Source organism: Pseudophryne corroboree, chromosome 3 (genome assembly GCF_028390025.1).
Source record: "Pseudophryne corroboree isolate aPseCor3 chromosome 3, aPseCor3.hap2, whole genome shotgun sequence".
NCBI lineage: Eukaryota > Metazoa > Chordata > Amphibia > Anura > Myobatrachidae > Pseudophryne > Pseudophryne corroboree.
In genome coordinates this window covers 401,165,149-401,180,772 of record NC_086446.1, presented here as the reverse complement: position 1 = coordinate 401,180,772, position 15,624 = coordinate 401,165,149, and the positions used below count along the sequence as shown (strand labels likewise).

At 50.3% G+C, this 15,624-nt stretch overlaps 1 protein-coding gene across 3 annotated transcripts in view; it reads right to left on the bottom strand.

Moving 5' to 3' along the window:
• The window catches only part of NDRG3 (NDRG family member 3), a 240,382-nt gene extending 225,659 nt beyond the window's left edge, over window positions 1-14,723 (bottom strand). Inside the window, exon 1 of one of the 3 annotated variants that reach the window (XM_063960112.1) lies at window positions 14,497-14,723. The gene's annotated coding sequence lies outside the window, so the exon portion shown is untranslated. Of the gene's footprint in view, window positions 1-14,291; window positions 14,374-14,496 lie in introns of those variants that run through there. The other 2 variants (XM_063960115.1, XM_063960114.1) reach the window with 2 other exon arrangements.
• Window positions 14,724-15,624: the final 901 nt, after the last annotated feature.

Sequence of the window (15,624 nt, the reverse complement as noted above, 5' to 3'; positions counted from 1 at the left end):
CCTGTTTCAGCCTGACCCCATGTACAAATATAAGATTTTAAACCTACCAGTAAATCTTTTTCTCCTAGTCCGTAGAGGATGCTGGGGACTCCGTAAGGACCATGGGGTATAGACGGGCTCCGCAGGAGACATGGGCACTATAAAGAACTTTAGATGGGTGTGCACTGGCTCTTCCCTCTATGCCCCTCCTCCAGACTTCAGTTAGAGAACTGTGCACAGAGGAGACGGACAGTACGAGGAAAGGATTTTTGTTAATCTAAGGGCAAGATTCATACCAGCCCACACCATCCACACAGTATAACATGGAATATACGCCACCAGTTAACAGTATGAACAAAACAGCATCAGCCAAAGACTGATCTCAACTGTAACATAACCCTTATGTAAGCAATAACAAACAAGCCTTGCAGAAAAATGTCCGCACTGGGACGGGCGCCCAGCATCCTCTACAGACTAGGAGAAAAAGATTTACCGTTAGGTTTAAAATCTTATTTTCTCTTACGTCCTAGAGGATGCTGGGGACTCCAAAAGGACCATGGGGATTATACCAAAGCTCCAGATCAGGCGGGAGAGTGCGGATGACTCTGCAGCACCGATTGAGCAAACATAAGGTCCTCCTCAGCCAGGGTATCAAACTTGTAGAATTTTGCAAAAGTGTTTGAACCCGACCAAGTCACCGCTCAGCAAAGCTGTAACGCCGAGACACCTCGGGCAGCCGCCCAAGAAGAGCCCACCTTCCTAGTGGAATGGGCCTTCACCGAATTTGGTAACGGCAATCCAGCCGTAGAATGAGCCTGCTGAATCTTGTTACAGATCCAGCGAGCAATAGTCTGCTTACAAGCAGGAGCACCAATTTTGTTGGCTGCATACAGGACAAACAGTGCCTCTGTTTTCCTAACCCTAGCCGTCCTGGCTACATAATTTTTTAAGGCCCTGACTACATACAGGGACTTGAAATCCTCCAAGTCATTCGTAGCCAAGGTACCACAATAGGTTGGTTCATGTGAAACGATGAAACCACCTTAGGCAAAAATTGAGGATGAGTCCTTAATTCTGCTCTATCCACATGGAAAAATCAGATAGGGGCTCTTGTGCGACAAAGCCGCCAATTCGAACACCCGCCTTGCAGATGCCAAGGCCAACAACATGACCACCTTCCAAGTGAGAAATCTTAACTCAACCGTTTGAAGAGGTTCAAACCAGTGAGATTTTAGTAACTAACACCACGTTAAGGTCCCATAGTGCCACTGGAGGCACAAAAGGGGGCTGTTTGTGTAACACTCCCTTTACAGAAGTCTGGACTTCTGGGAGAGAAGCCAATTCCTTCTGAAAGAAAATAGATAGGGCCGAAATCTGTACCTTAATGGAGCCTAATTTTAGGCCCATATCCACTCCTGTCTGTAGAAAGTGGAGAACACGGCCCAGATGAAAATCTTCCGTAGGAGCATTCTTGGATTCACACCAAGATACATACTTTCTCCAGATACGGTGATAATGTTTCGCCGTCACTTCCTTTATCAGAGTAGGGATGACTTCTTCCGGAATGCCTTTCCCAGCTAGGATTCGGTGTTCAACCGCCATGCCGTCAAACGTAACCGCGGTAAGTCTTGGAACACGCAGGGCCCCTGTTGCAACAGGTCCTCTCTGAGAGGAAGAGGCCACGGATCTTCTGTGAGCATTTCCTGAAGATCTGAATACCAGGCCCTTCGAAACCAATCCGGAACAATGAGTATTGTCTGTACTCTTTTTCGTCTTATGATTCTCAATATCTTTGAGATGAGTGGAAGAGAAGGAAACACATAGACCAACTGAAACACCCATGGTGTCACCAGGGCGTCCACTGCTACTGCCTGAGGGTCCCTTGACCTGGCACAATACCTCCGAAGCTTCTTTTTGAGGCGTGAAGCCATCATGTCTATTTGAGGAAGTCCCCACTCTCCTGGATGGAGATAGTGTCTGCTGAGGAAGTCTGCTTCCCAGTTGTCCACTCCCGGAATGAAGACTGCTGCCAAAGCGCTTACGTGATTTTCCGCCCAGCGCAGAATCCTGGTGGCTTCCACCATTGCCACTCCGCTCCTTGTTCCGCCTTGGCGGTTTACATGAGCCACGGCTGTGACGTCTGATTGAATCAGAACCAGTAGGTCGCGAAGAAGATTCTCTGCTTGACGTATGCAGTTGTATATGGCCCTCAATTCCAGTACGTTGATGTGGAGACAAGCCTCCTGACTTGACCATATCCCCTGAAAGTTTCTTCCTTGTGTGACTGCTCCCCAACCTCGGAGGCTCGCGTCCGTGGTCACCAGAACCCAGTCTTGAATGCCGAACCTGCGACCCTCTAGAAGATGAGCACACTGCAGCCACCATAGGAGAGACACCCTGGCCCTGGGGGACAGGCTTATTTTCTGATGAATTTGGAGATGGGACCCGGACCCCTTGTCCAGAAGGTCCCACTGAAAAGTCCTCGCATGAAACCTGCCGAAGGGGATGGCCTCGTAGGTCGACACCATTTTCCCCAGTACTCGAGTGCATTGATGGACCGACACTCTTTTCGGTTTTAACAGATCTCTGACCATGTTCTGGAGCTCCTGGGCTTTTTCCGTTGGGAGAAAAACCCCTCTTTTGTTCCGTGTCCAGAATCATGCCTAAGAACGATAGTCGAGTTGTTGGAACCAACTGTGACTTTGGTAGATTTAGAATCCAGCCATGTTGCTGCAGCACTCCCAGGGAGAGCGCCACGCTTTTCAGCAACTGATCTCTCGATCTCGCTTTTATCAGGAGATCGTCCAAGTACGGGATAATTGTGACTCCATGCCGGCGCAGGAGCACCATCATTTCCGCCATTACCTATGTGAAAATCCTCGGGGCCGTGGAAAGCCCAAACGGCAACGTCTGAAACTAGTAATGACAGTCCTGTACAGCGAATCTCAGGTACGCCTGATGAGGGGGATATATGGGGACATGAAGGTATGCATCCTTTATGTCCTGTGACACCATAAAATCCCCCCTTTCCAGGCTGGAGATTACACCCCGGAGCGATTCCATCTTGAAATTTAACTTTTTCAAGTACAGGTTTAGGGATTTTAAATTTAGAATGGGTCTCACCGAGCCATCCGGTTTCGGGACCACAAATAGGGTTGAATAGTACCCTTTTCCCTGTTGAACCCGGGGAACCTCGACAACCACTTGTTGTTGACACAATTTTTGAATTGCCGCCAAAATTATCTCCCTTTCTGGGGAAGAAGCTGGTAAAGCCGATTTGAAAAACCAGCGAGGAGGCACATCTTCGAATTCCAGCTTGTAACCTTGGGATACAAGTTCCATCGCCCAAGGATCCACGTCTGACTGAACTCAGACGTGGCTGAAGAGTCGAAGACGTGCCCCCACCGGCGCAGACTCCCTCAGTGGAGCCCCAGTGTCATGCGGTGGATTTAGTAGAAGCCGGGTAGGACTTCTGCTCCTGGGAACTAGCTGTAGCCGGCAGTTTTTTCCCTCTACCCTTACCTCTGGCGAGGAAGGAAGAGCCCCGACCTCTTCTGGACTTATGCGACCGAAAGGACTGCATCTTATATTGCGTTGTTTTCTTTTGCTGTGGGGAAACATAAGGTAAATTTACCCACGGTAGCTGTGGAAACCAGGTCCGCGAGACCTTCCCCAAATAAATCCTCACCTTTGTAAGGTAAAACTACCATATGCTTCTTTGAGTCGGCATCACCTGTCCATTGGCGGGTCCACAGGGATCACCTAGCAGAAATCGCCATGGCGTTGGCTCTTGAACCTAGTAGCCCAACATCTCTCTGGGCGTCTCTCATATATAAGACGGTGTCTTTAATATGACCTAAGGTCAATAAAATGGTATCCCTATCTAGGGTATCAATGTCAGCTGACAAGGTATCTGTCCAAGCTGCTACCGCACTACAAACCCAAGCCGATGCTATTGCAGTTCTGAGCAAAGTACCCGTATGTGTATAAATTGATTTTAAGGTAGTTTCCTGTTTGCGATCAGCAGGATCCTTGAGGGCTGCTGTTTCTGGAGACGGCAGCGCCCCCTTTTTTGACAAGCGCGTTAACGCCTTGTCCACTCTGGGCGAGGATTCCCACCGTAACCTGTCCTGCGCAGGGAAAGGATACGCCATAAGAATTCTTTTGGGAATCTGCAGTTTCTTGTCTGGAGTTTCCCCAAGCTTTTTCAAATAACGCGTTCAGCTCATGAGATGGGGGAAAGGTTACCTCAGGTTTCTTTTCCTTAAACATGTGTACCCTCGTGTCAGGGACAGAGGGGTCATCTGTGATATGTAAAACATCCTTTATTGCAATAATCATGTAATGAATACTTTTGGCCACCCTTGGGTGCACCCTCGCATCATCGTAGTCGACACTGGAGTCAGAATCCGTGTCGGTATCAGTGTCTGCTACTTGGGACAGGGGACGTTTCTGAGACCCTGAAGGGCCCTGTGACACAGTCAAAGCCATGGATTGACTCCCTGTTTTATCCCTGGACTCTGCTTCGTATAATCTCTTATGTAATAAAGACACATTTGCATTTAAAACATTCCACATGTCCAACCAATCCGGTGTCGGTGTAAAGAAAACCCCCAATTCTAAGGCCGATATGTTCAATGGGTTTGAAATTATAGGCCTTAAAATTACAATTTTGTCATTACATTTTTATTTTTATTTTATTTTTTAATAGCACTTGCAGCTCACCTAATTGAGCTAGACAGTTGGGCAAGGTCTCATTTTAAACCTCTATGTGCTAGCACAGTGATTCTCAACTGTGGTCCTCAAGTACCCCCAACAGTTCATGTTTTCCAGGTCTCCTCACAGGATTGCAAGTGAAATAATTTGCTCCACCTGTGGGTCTTTTAAAATGTGTCAGTGAGTAATGAATACACCTGTGCACCAGCTAGGTGACCTGGGAAACATGAACTGTTGGGAGTACTTGAGGACAGAGGTTGAGAACCACTGTGCTAGCATATGGATATAACACAGCACTATATTTCCATCAAAATTATTTTAAAAAAACCCCAGTAGAGATGAAGTCAAAAACAAGAAAATGGATTCTCAAAAAGTCAATATTTGTATTTTTTTGTATTTAAATAAATAAATTGGGATCACATGCTATAAGAGCTTTTCTTTTTTCAGCGATTCATAAAAAAAAAAAAAAATACATACATACATACTCTAACTATTTTTCCAGTTCACTACATTAGAGCAAAACTTAAGTGGAAAGACACTTCAATTGTGTTGAATGGACCGGCCTTTTACATTTTCCTGGACCACTACAAGTGGTCCAGGGACAGGATTGGTTTGGGTGGGCTTTAAATACTGAAGAAAGCCCATTGGTCACTAATGCCCCTTTCATACCTAAACCTTACCCGGGAATACGGTCCTGGGATCATGCAGGGACATTCCCGGGTAAGACCCCTTGCATACTGCAGTCAGCAGCCCGGCATATTGCTGGGTTGCTGACGTCAGCGGTGACGGCGCAAGAGATCACATGATCTCTAAGCACCACCTGCTACATAGAGAGTGAACGGGAGCCGGGGCACATTGACCCGGCTCCCGTTCACACTGACCAGGTTCCCGGGAAGATCCTGGGACCAACCCTGGAAGATAGCAGGGTTGAAATGCCGGGGCAGGAATCCCGGGATTTTGACCCTGTACCCTTTCACACTGAGAAATTTCCCGGGTTGATGCGCGTTCATGTGCATTAACCCGGGAAATTTTGGCTGGTGTGAAAGGGGTATTAGGTAAGCCCACCCAAATCTAACCTAACCCTGGACCATTTTTGTCACACTTAAAAAGGTGTAGTGTTGAATTACAGAGGAGTACCAGACTGAGAGAATGTGTGCTGGGAGCAGGGAGGAACAGCAACTTGGAGAACGGGTGCTGGGAGGGAGAGACACAGCAGACTGGGAGAAACACTACTCACAAGAAGAGTACTTCGCTGCTAAAGGTTACTGGAAACCCCAAACTAAGACTAAAATATGGCAAGTTATTAATTGAAGCTTACATAATCTCCTCAAGTCATATTCAGTATTTCTACATTCTAGGGGGTGGGAATCAATTCTAGGAGCTACGGACACGATGGGGGGGGGGGGGGGGGGGGTTCCCAAATGCAATTGTCAAGCGATTCACTTCTTCAACACCCCCCATCAGTACTGGGTTAAGCCGTGCTAAGCGGCTGAACCACTCTTAAGTCCTGGTTAGGGCACCCAAACCACAGTGGTTTTGCACACTTCCGCTAAAACCTCAGAAGGCTGGGAGCTGAAATGAGTGTCCTCCCGGCTGCATGCACACCACAATTGAATTGCTCCGTTGGGTGCATCTAGTGGCACACGAGGCAAACAAGAATTGAATTCCCCCGATATGTCATCCTGAATAGGTTTATTTATTTTTTTTATAGTGAAGGAGAGGTAAAGTGTTCACATGTCCTTTATCATTTTGTTTGCTTGGCTACGCTGAAACAGAAAAAAAAAACAACTAAATTGTTTCTCTTAGAATTTTTTTTTTCCTTTTATTTAAAAAGTGGGGAGGGGGGACAGTGGGTGCATGTATTTTGGTGGAAAAAAAAAAAAAACAAAACACACAACTACCTTTTCATATAGTTTTTTTTTAATGGAGCAATGGACAGTGGTTTTATGGACCCTGTTTAATTAAACAAGCAATTTGCAGGTACACTGAGTGCATGGTAAGCCTTGTAACCAGAGCAAGGTTTTGCATATAGGTAAACTACTTGAAAAATTAAAATCCAGAACCAAGGATTCATTGTATAAGACTGAGGTAGAGTATACAAGTATGCCGGCATCAGGTAGTGTTCACTCTAGGATTTTTTTAGGGCAGGGTGCTGATCACGGGTAGGGCACATTTTTCATTCGGGAGGGCACATTTTTCATTCGGGAGGGCACATTTTTCGTTCGGGAGGGCACATTTTTCAGTTAGAAGGGCAAAATTAGGTACATACTATAATGCTTGGTCCTCCCATTCCCACATGGTAAAGAATGGGCAGTGGGGCGCAGCTAAAATTTCGGGGCGTTTTTCGTGGGGAAGGGGCACGGCCACATAATAGTGGCAATTCACATTACACCACACAGTAGTGCAGCTAATACACACTGCACCAGGTAGAACCTCCTATACACACTGCACCAGGTAGAACCTCCTATACACACTGCACCAGGCAGAGCACGTTATACATATTGCGCCAGATAGAGCACATTCTACACAATGCACCAGGTAGAGAGCACTGAGAAACATTGCACCAGGTAGAGAGCACCGAGAAACACTGCACCAGGTAGAGAGCACCGAGAAACATTGCACCAGGTAGAGAGCACTGAGAAACACTGCACCAGGTAGAGAGCACCGAGAAACACTGCACCAGGTAGAGAGCACTGAGAAACACTGCACCAGGTAGAGAGCACCGAGAAACACTGCACCAGGTAGAGAGCACTCAGAAACATTGCACCAGGTAGAGAGCACTGAGAAACATTGCACCAGGTAGAGAGCACAAGACACACTGCACCAGGTAGAGAGCACTGAGAAACACTGCACCAGATAGAGAGCACTGAGAAACATTGCACCAGGTAGAGAGCACTGAGAAACATTGCACCAGGTAGAGAGCACTGAGAAACATTGCACCAGGTAGAGAGCACAAGACACACTGCACCAGGTAGAGAGCACTGAGAAACACTGCACCAGATAGAGAGCACTGAGAAACACTGCACCAGGTAGAGAGCACTGAGAAACATTGCACCAGGTAGAGAGCACTGAGAAACATTGCACCAGGTAAAGAGCACAAGACACACTGCCCCAGGTAGGGCACATTTTTGATCTCCGCTTTTTTTGTGCCAATCTTACATACTGGGGGCTGATGCTGCGGGTCCCCCCTCACACACCGCGGAGCTGGTTGAAAATGGCCACCACACTGATCCATGTACACAGATGAGGGAGGGCTGGGTTTGTCTCGGCGGGAGAGGCAAACCCTGCCCTCCTGTCTCATCAGATCATGAGCAGACCTATAGTCTGCTCACAGAGGAGGGGAGCTGCGATGGCTGACAGCTAAGGATGGGCAGGACGAGGCGGGCGGGACGCGGAGGTCTCTGTCTCTCATGCAGGGAGACACAGTGATCGCACTGAGCCAAAAAAAAAGTGGGTCCCAGGGACCCCTCAGTTTTAAAAATGTGGGTCCTACTTCAGTTTCTGGGTCCCATAGCAACGTATGCTTTTGAGCTCCCCTTATGCCTCCCCACATAGCATTAGACCACCCCACATGGTAGATAGCAGTTATGGCAGTATTGGGGGGAAAATAGAGGGTTAAGTGCAGGTAGTGCTGTAGGCAGTGTTAGGGGTAGGGAGGCATCAGTACCCAGGATTCGGTGCTTCCTGCTCCCCGTCAACTTTTAAGATCAGCTTCTCTGTGTCCTTGTTGAAGCCCTACCGCTATAACACGAGGTGTGTGCGTATGCTGGGCACTGTCTGAGTATGGGGTGTGTGCGTATGCTGGGCACTGCTTTGGTTTGGGGATTGTTTGTGTGTATGCTGAGCACTGTGTGGGTGTGGCAGTTGTGTCTATGCTGAGCACTGTGTGTGGATATGGGAGTTTATGTATGCTGGTCACTGTGTATAGGGGGATGTATCCTGGGCACTGTGGGTATGGAGTACCCATATGCTAGGCGCTTTGGGGGGGGGGGGAGAATGAGCAATGTGTGGGAATGGGTTGTGCGTATGATGGCCACTGTGCAGGTGTGTGGGTATAGAGGGTGCTATGAGCATTGTAAGTGTGTATAATGAGTACTGTGTGGGTATAGAGCATTATGAGAGCTGTGGGGGGTGTATAATGGGCCCTGTGTGGTATAGGGGTGTGCATATGATGGGCGCTGTGTGGTATGGGTGTGCGTATGATGGTCACTATGGGGGTGTGCATATTGGACATTGTGTGGGTTTAGAGGGTTTTATGAGTTCTGGCGGGTGTATTATAATGAGCACTGTGTGGGCATGGGGTGTGTGTATGATGGGCACTGTGGGGGTGTGAATACTGAGCACTGTGTGGGTATGGGGGTATAATGGGTGCAGTAGTGGTGGTAGCAGGGGACAGGATGGGTGCAGCAGTGGTGGTAGCAGGGGGCAGGATGGGTGCAATAATGCTAGGGGGTAGGATAGGTGCAGTAGTGGTAGCAGGGGGTAAGATAGGTGCAGCAGTGGTAGGGGGTAAGATAGGTGCAGCAGTGGTAGGAGGCAGGATGGGTGCAGCAGTGGTGGTAGCAGGGGGCAGGATGGGTGCAGTAGTGGTAGGGGGTAGGATAGGTGCAGTAGTGGTAGCAGGGGGTAAGATAGGTGCAGCAGTGGTAGCAGGGGGTAAGATAGGTGCAGCAGTGGTAGGAGGCAGGATGTGTGCAGTAGTGGTAGGGGGTAGGATAGGTGCAGTAGTGGTAGCAGGGGGTAAGATAGGTGCAGCAGTGGTAGGAGGCAGGATGGGTGCAGTAGTGGTAGCAGGGGGTAAGATAGGTGCAGCAGTGGTAGGAGGCAGGATGGGTGCAGTAGTGGTAGGGGGTAGGATAGGTGCAGTAGTGGTAGGGGGTAGGATAGGTGCAGTAGTGGTAGCAGGGGGTAAGATAGGTGCAGCAGTGGTAGGAGGCAGGATGGGTGCAGTAGTGGTAGGGGGTAGGATAGGTGCAGTAGTGGTAGGGGGTAGGATAGGTGCAGTAGTGGTAGCAGGGGGTAAGATAGGTGTAGCAGTGGTAGGAGGCAGGATGGGTGCAGCAGTGGTGGTAGCAGGGGGCAGGATGGGTGCAGTAGTGGTAGGGGGTAGGATAGGTGCAGTAGTGGTAGCAGGGGGTAAGATAGGTGCAGCAGTGGTAGGAGGCAGGATGGGTGCAGTAGTGGTGGTAGCAGGGGGCAGGATGGGGGCAGTAGTGGTAGCAGAGTATAAGATAGGTGCAGTAGTGGTAGCAGGGGGCAGGATGGGTGCAGTAGTGGTAGCAGGGTATAAGATAGGTGCAGTAGTGGTAGCAGGGGGCAGGATGGGTGCAGTAGTGGTAGCAGGTGGTAAGATAGGTGCAGTAGTGGTAGCAGGGTATAAGATAGGTGCAGTAGTGGTAGCAGGGGGCAGGATGGGTGCAGTAGTGGTAGCAGGGTATAAGATAGGTGCAGTAGTGGTAGCAGGGGGCAGGATGGGTGCAGTAGTGGTAGCAGGGTATAAGATAGGTGCAGTAGTGGTAGCAGGGGGCAGGATGGGTGCAGTAGTGGTAGCAGGGTATAAGATAGGTGCAGTAGTGGTAGCAGGGGGCAGGATGGGTGCAGTAGTGGTAGCAGGGGGTAAGATAGGTGCAGCAGTGGTAGGAGGCAGGATGGGTGCAGTAGTGGTAGCAGGGGGTAAGATAGGTGCAGCAGTGGTAGGAGGCAGGATGGGTGCAGTAGTGGTACCAGGGGGTAAGATAGGTGCAGCAGTGGTAGGAGGCAGGATGGGTGCAGTAGTGGTGGTAGCAGGGGGCAGGATGGGTGCAGTAGTGGTAGCAGGGGGTAAGATAGGTGCAGTAGTGGTAGCAGGGGGCAGGATGGGTGCAGTAGTGGTAGCAGGGGGTAAGATAGGTGCAGTAGTGGTAGGGGGTAGGATAGGTGCAGTAGTGGTAGGGGGTAGGATAGGTGCAGTAGTGGTAGCAGGGGGCAGGATGGGTGCAGTAGTGGTAGCAGGGTATAAGATAGGTGCAGTAGTGGTAGCAGGGGGCAGGATGGGTGCAGTAGTGGTAGCAGGGTATAAGATAGGTGCAGTAGTGGTAGCAGGGGGCAGGATGGGTGCAGTAGTGGTAGCAGGTGGTAAGATAGGTGCAGTAGTGGTAGCAGGGTATAAGATAGGTGCAGTAGTGGTAGCAGGGGGCAGGATGGGTGCAGTAGTGGTAGCAGGGTATAAGATAGGTGCAGTAGTGGTAGCAGGTGGTAAGATAGGTGCAGTAGTGGTAGCAGGGTATAAGATAGGTGCAGTAGTGGTAGCAGGGTATAAGATAGGTGCAGTAGTGGTAGCAGGGTATAAGATAGGTGCAGTAGTGGTAGCAGGGTATAAGATAGGTGCAGTAGTGGTAGCAGGGTATAAGATAGGTGCAGTAGTGGTAGCAGGGGGCAGGATGGGTGCAGTAGTGGTAGCAGGGTATAAGATAGGTGCAGTAGTGGTAGCAGGGGGCAGGATGGGTGCAGTAGTGGTAGCAGGGTATAAGATAGGTGCAGTAGTGGTAGCAGGGGGCAGGATGGGTGCAGTAGTGGTAGCAGGGTATAAGATAGGTGCAGTAGTGGTAGCAGGGGGCAGGATGGGTGCAGTAGTGGTAGCAGGATGGGTGCAGTAGTGGTAGCAGGGGGTAAGATAGGTGCAGCAGTGGTAGGAGGCAGGATGGGTGCAGTAGTGGTAGCAGGGGGTAAGATAGGTGCAGCAGTGGTAGGAGGCAGGATGGGTGCAGTAGTGGTGGTAGCAGGGGGCAGGATGGGGGCAGTAGTGGTAGCAGGGTATAAGATAGGTGCAGTAGTGGTAGCAGGGGGCAGGATGGGTGCAGTAGTGGTAGCAGGGGGTAAGATAGGTGCAGCAGTGGTAGGAGGCAGGATGGGTGCAGTAGTGGTAGCAGGGGGTAAGATAGGTGCAGCAGTGGTAGGAGGCAGGATGGGTGCAGTAGTGGTGGTAGCAGGGGGCAGGATGGAGGCAGTAGTGGTAGCAGGGTATAAGATAGGTGCAGTAGTGGTAGCAGGGGGCAGGATGGGTGCAGTAGTGGTAGCAGGGGGTAAGATAGGTGCAGTAGTGGTAGGGGGTAGGATAGGTGCAGTAGTGGTAGGGGGTAGGATAGGTGCAGTAGTGGTAGCAGGGGGCAGGATGGGTGCAGTAGTGGTAGCAGGGGGTAAGATAGGTGCAGTAGTGGTAGGGGGTAGGATAGGTGCAGTAGTGGTAGCAGGGGGCAGGATGGGTGCAGTAGTGGTAGCAGGGGGTAAGATAGGTGCAGTAGTGGTAGGGGGTAGGATAGGTGCAGTAGTGGTAGGGGGTAGGATAGGTGCAGTAGTGGTAGCAGGGGGCAGGATGGGTGCAGTAGTGGTAGCAGGGGGTAAGATAGGTGCAGTAGTGGTAGGGGGTAGGATGGGTGCAGTAGTGGTAGCAGGGGGCAGGATGGGTGCAGTAGTGGTAGCAGGGGGTAAGATAGGTGCAGCAGTGGTAGGAGGCAGGATGGGTGCAGTAGTGGTGGTAGCAGGGGGCAGGATGGGGGCAGTAGTGGTAGCAGGGTATAAGATAGGTGCAGTAGTGGTAGCAGGGGGTAAGATAGGTGCAGTAGTGGTAGGGGGTAGGATAGGTGCAGTAGTGGTAGGGGGCAGGATGGGTGCAGTAGTGGTAGCAGGGGGTAAGATAGGTGCAGTAGTGGTAGGGGGTAGGATAGGTGCAGTAGTGGTAGGGGGTAGGATAGGTGCAGTAGTGGTAGCAGGGGGCAGGATGGGTGCAGTAGTGGTAGCAGGGGGCAGGATGGGTGCAGTAGTGGTAGGAGGCAGGATGGGTGCAGTAGTGGTGGTAGCAGGGGGCAGGATGGGTGCACTAGTAGTTGGGACGCTGGGGGAATAAGATGCTGCGTAACAGGAAGCGCCCTCACAGGTATAATGTGCAGGTATTGGCCATGTTATTAAATAAATATAGGAAAGGCCCGCCCGCACGTTTGTGAAACTAAAGATTTATCACCATTCCCCCAGGTCGCAGCGTTCTGACCTCTTGGTACTTTGCGGTCGTGGTGCCCGACCGCACTGCCATGTTCCGCTCGGCCCCAGCTCATGTTCTCTGCAGCAGACCCACCGGGCTGCCCGTGGTGAAGGCGCTCCTCTCCTTCTCCTCGGCTCCCTCCTGCATCTTCCATTCTCCTGTCATCGTGATGTCCGCGCCCGGTTGCCACCAGCACATTCAATGGGTTGGAGATCAGCGCAGGGAGGAGGGACCGACGTATCAGGTGGAGCTTGGATTGGGAGACGCTGCCGGCAGCAATTGGATGTTGAGAAGCTGCCGGCGGCTATTGGCTGGTGAGGCAGGGCTTGAGGATTTCTATTGGCTGTGAGGCGGCGGTCAGCAAAAAACAGCGCGTCCTGCCGGACCCGCTCACTTTTAAAATCCGAGTCCCTCTTTGCGATCACTGCAGTGTGCTTAATGTGTCCGGCGGGCAGCAAAGTGCGGGGCGGGAGGGCGCACACAAACGGGCAGGGCGGCATTCAGGTGTCTAAAAAAGGGGCAGGGCGCAGCGCCCTGTGAAAGACACCTAGAGTGAACACTACGATCAGGTACTTATTCCTCAACATTGCAATAGCTAAGGACTTTTAATACAATTATACTATAAACCAGCCCCAAACCACAAAGCATGTCACCATAACCTACCAATGTGTAGACAACTGTTATAGAATAAAAACTACAGAGACCCGTTTTTAACGTTTGGTCCTGCAGCTTGGACCCCAAAACTGTGAAACGCGTCTACAATACAAATAGAGTTTACAATAATTTCTTATTACAGTTAGAAATCCCTACATGTAACAAAGGGCCTGATTCAGAGGGACGCAATGGCGTTGTTCTACGCCTGCAGTTTATTGCTGCTGCAGATAAGTCGCACTGCATATGTGCTGCGATGGTCCTGCGAAGGTGGGTGACAGGCAGGGAGCATTTGTGGGTAGTAATAGTAGGGCGCACCGAAACTAGGCCATTTTGACAAGGGGGGTGTCAGCATGCAGCTGTGAAACCGTACGCCATTAAATGGTCTCTGGTCTCTTACAGCCGATGGCTACTCTGCGCAACCATAGCGTTACTTGGAAAGATCGATCATCAAGCGATGGCTGCAACTTTGTACAGTACACCTCCAATGGGTGTCTCCGTACATATCCCCGCAGCTGCAACATTTCCTTATTTTCGCACAGCTGCTGCATGCATTTATCTCTGAATCAGGCCCATAATACATTATATAGACTATTTCCTGGCTGAGGAGTGAAATCAACACTTCCTTTTCTAATCCTAACAAAAAGTAAACTGGTGCAGAACTTCATAATGACCTTGGAATCGGACATCCCCACACCTGCCTATGCATGGCTAACCAATGAGGGGGGGGGGGGGGGGGGGGAGTAAAAAGCCACCTGGCTGTAACAAGTGTCTGGATAAGCAATAAAACAAATACTTTTGCATTATTGATAAAAAGCAGGGCATGTATTTCACCGCACTTTGAGACAAATTACACACACTCATGATTCTAGCATATGATATCAAAGGCAATCAACGGCACCTAGGTTATTAGTGAAATACAATTACATACGCCCATAGGGATGCTGCTCTTATGTACAGTGCAGACAGGAACACCTTTACTCCTGACGGTTAGCAGAACGTAATTAGAAGCAAGCAACAAGCAGCAGTGATGGCCATGTACAGGCAGCTATACACCTGATCTGTTCCCTCCCATCCACCCGGGTCAACAGCACAGCGCAGAGGGTGGGGGCTCTGCTCTGATGCTCCGTGCTCACCTGGTGTAAATGGCAGATGAGAGTCTCTGGCACAGATGTGGAGCGTCCACCTCACTTTCGCTGTGTCTCGCCCGGCGGCAGCTGCTTTGACACGGGAGCCTTGGAGTGAGTGAGTGACTGATAGTCGTGGTCTGCTGCTGGAGCTGCGCCTTTTTCTCTGGTCTCACTGTGTCTGTCTTTAAATCGCCAACTTACACGGCCTCCTATTGGATGTCTGTCACAGCTGATCCCAGTAATGAGAGAGCGATTTTGATTGGACGCCTGGAACCTCTAGTCATTTCCATGTGTTATTGTCATTTCTAGACGGAGGTGTGTAACAGTGTTGTGTGGCGTAGTATGAGCTGGGGTACACTGCTCTGACGCAGTCAGGTGTGTGCTGTGACCATACAATTTCATGTGACTGGAAACCATGCATGTACTGGCAATGCAGTGGATAGCAGTGTTCAGTGGTGCAAGTAGGAATATTTTCTTAGTGGTACTGAGTACCGAAAAATGGGCGTGGTCATGTGTTGTGAGGGGCGTGGTCACATGCTGCTAGTGGGAGTGGCTACATGACACTAGCGGCGTGGTCACACAACAGAACACAGACCCTTTTTTTGGGGAATCTGGAGGCAAGGATAAAAATATATAGTAATGCCTCCAGTATAAAGAAATATATAGTGATACCTCCAGTATAATATAAATATATAGTAATGCCCCCAATTTAATAACCATTTCTCTGACGTCCTAGTGGATGCTGGGAACTCCGTAAGGACCATGGGGAATAGCGGCTCCGCAGGAGACTGGGCACAAAAGTAAAAGCTTTAGGACTACCTGGTGTGCACTGGCTCCTCCCCCTATGACCCTCCTCCAAGCCTCAGTTAGATTTTTGTGCCCGGCCGAGAAGGGTGCACACTAGGGGCTCTCCTGAGCTTCTTAGTGAAAGTTTAAGTTTAGGTTTTTTATTTTCAGTGAGACCTGCTGGCAACAGGCTCACTGCATCGAGGGACTAAGGGGAGAAGAAGCGAACTCACCTGAGTGCAGAGTGGATTGGGCTTCTTAGGCTACTGGACACCATTAGCTCCAGAGGGACCGAACACAGGCCCAGCCTCGGAGCTCGGTCCCAGAGCCGCGCCGCCGGCCCCCTTA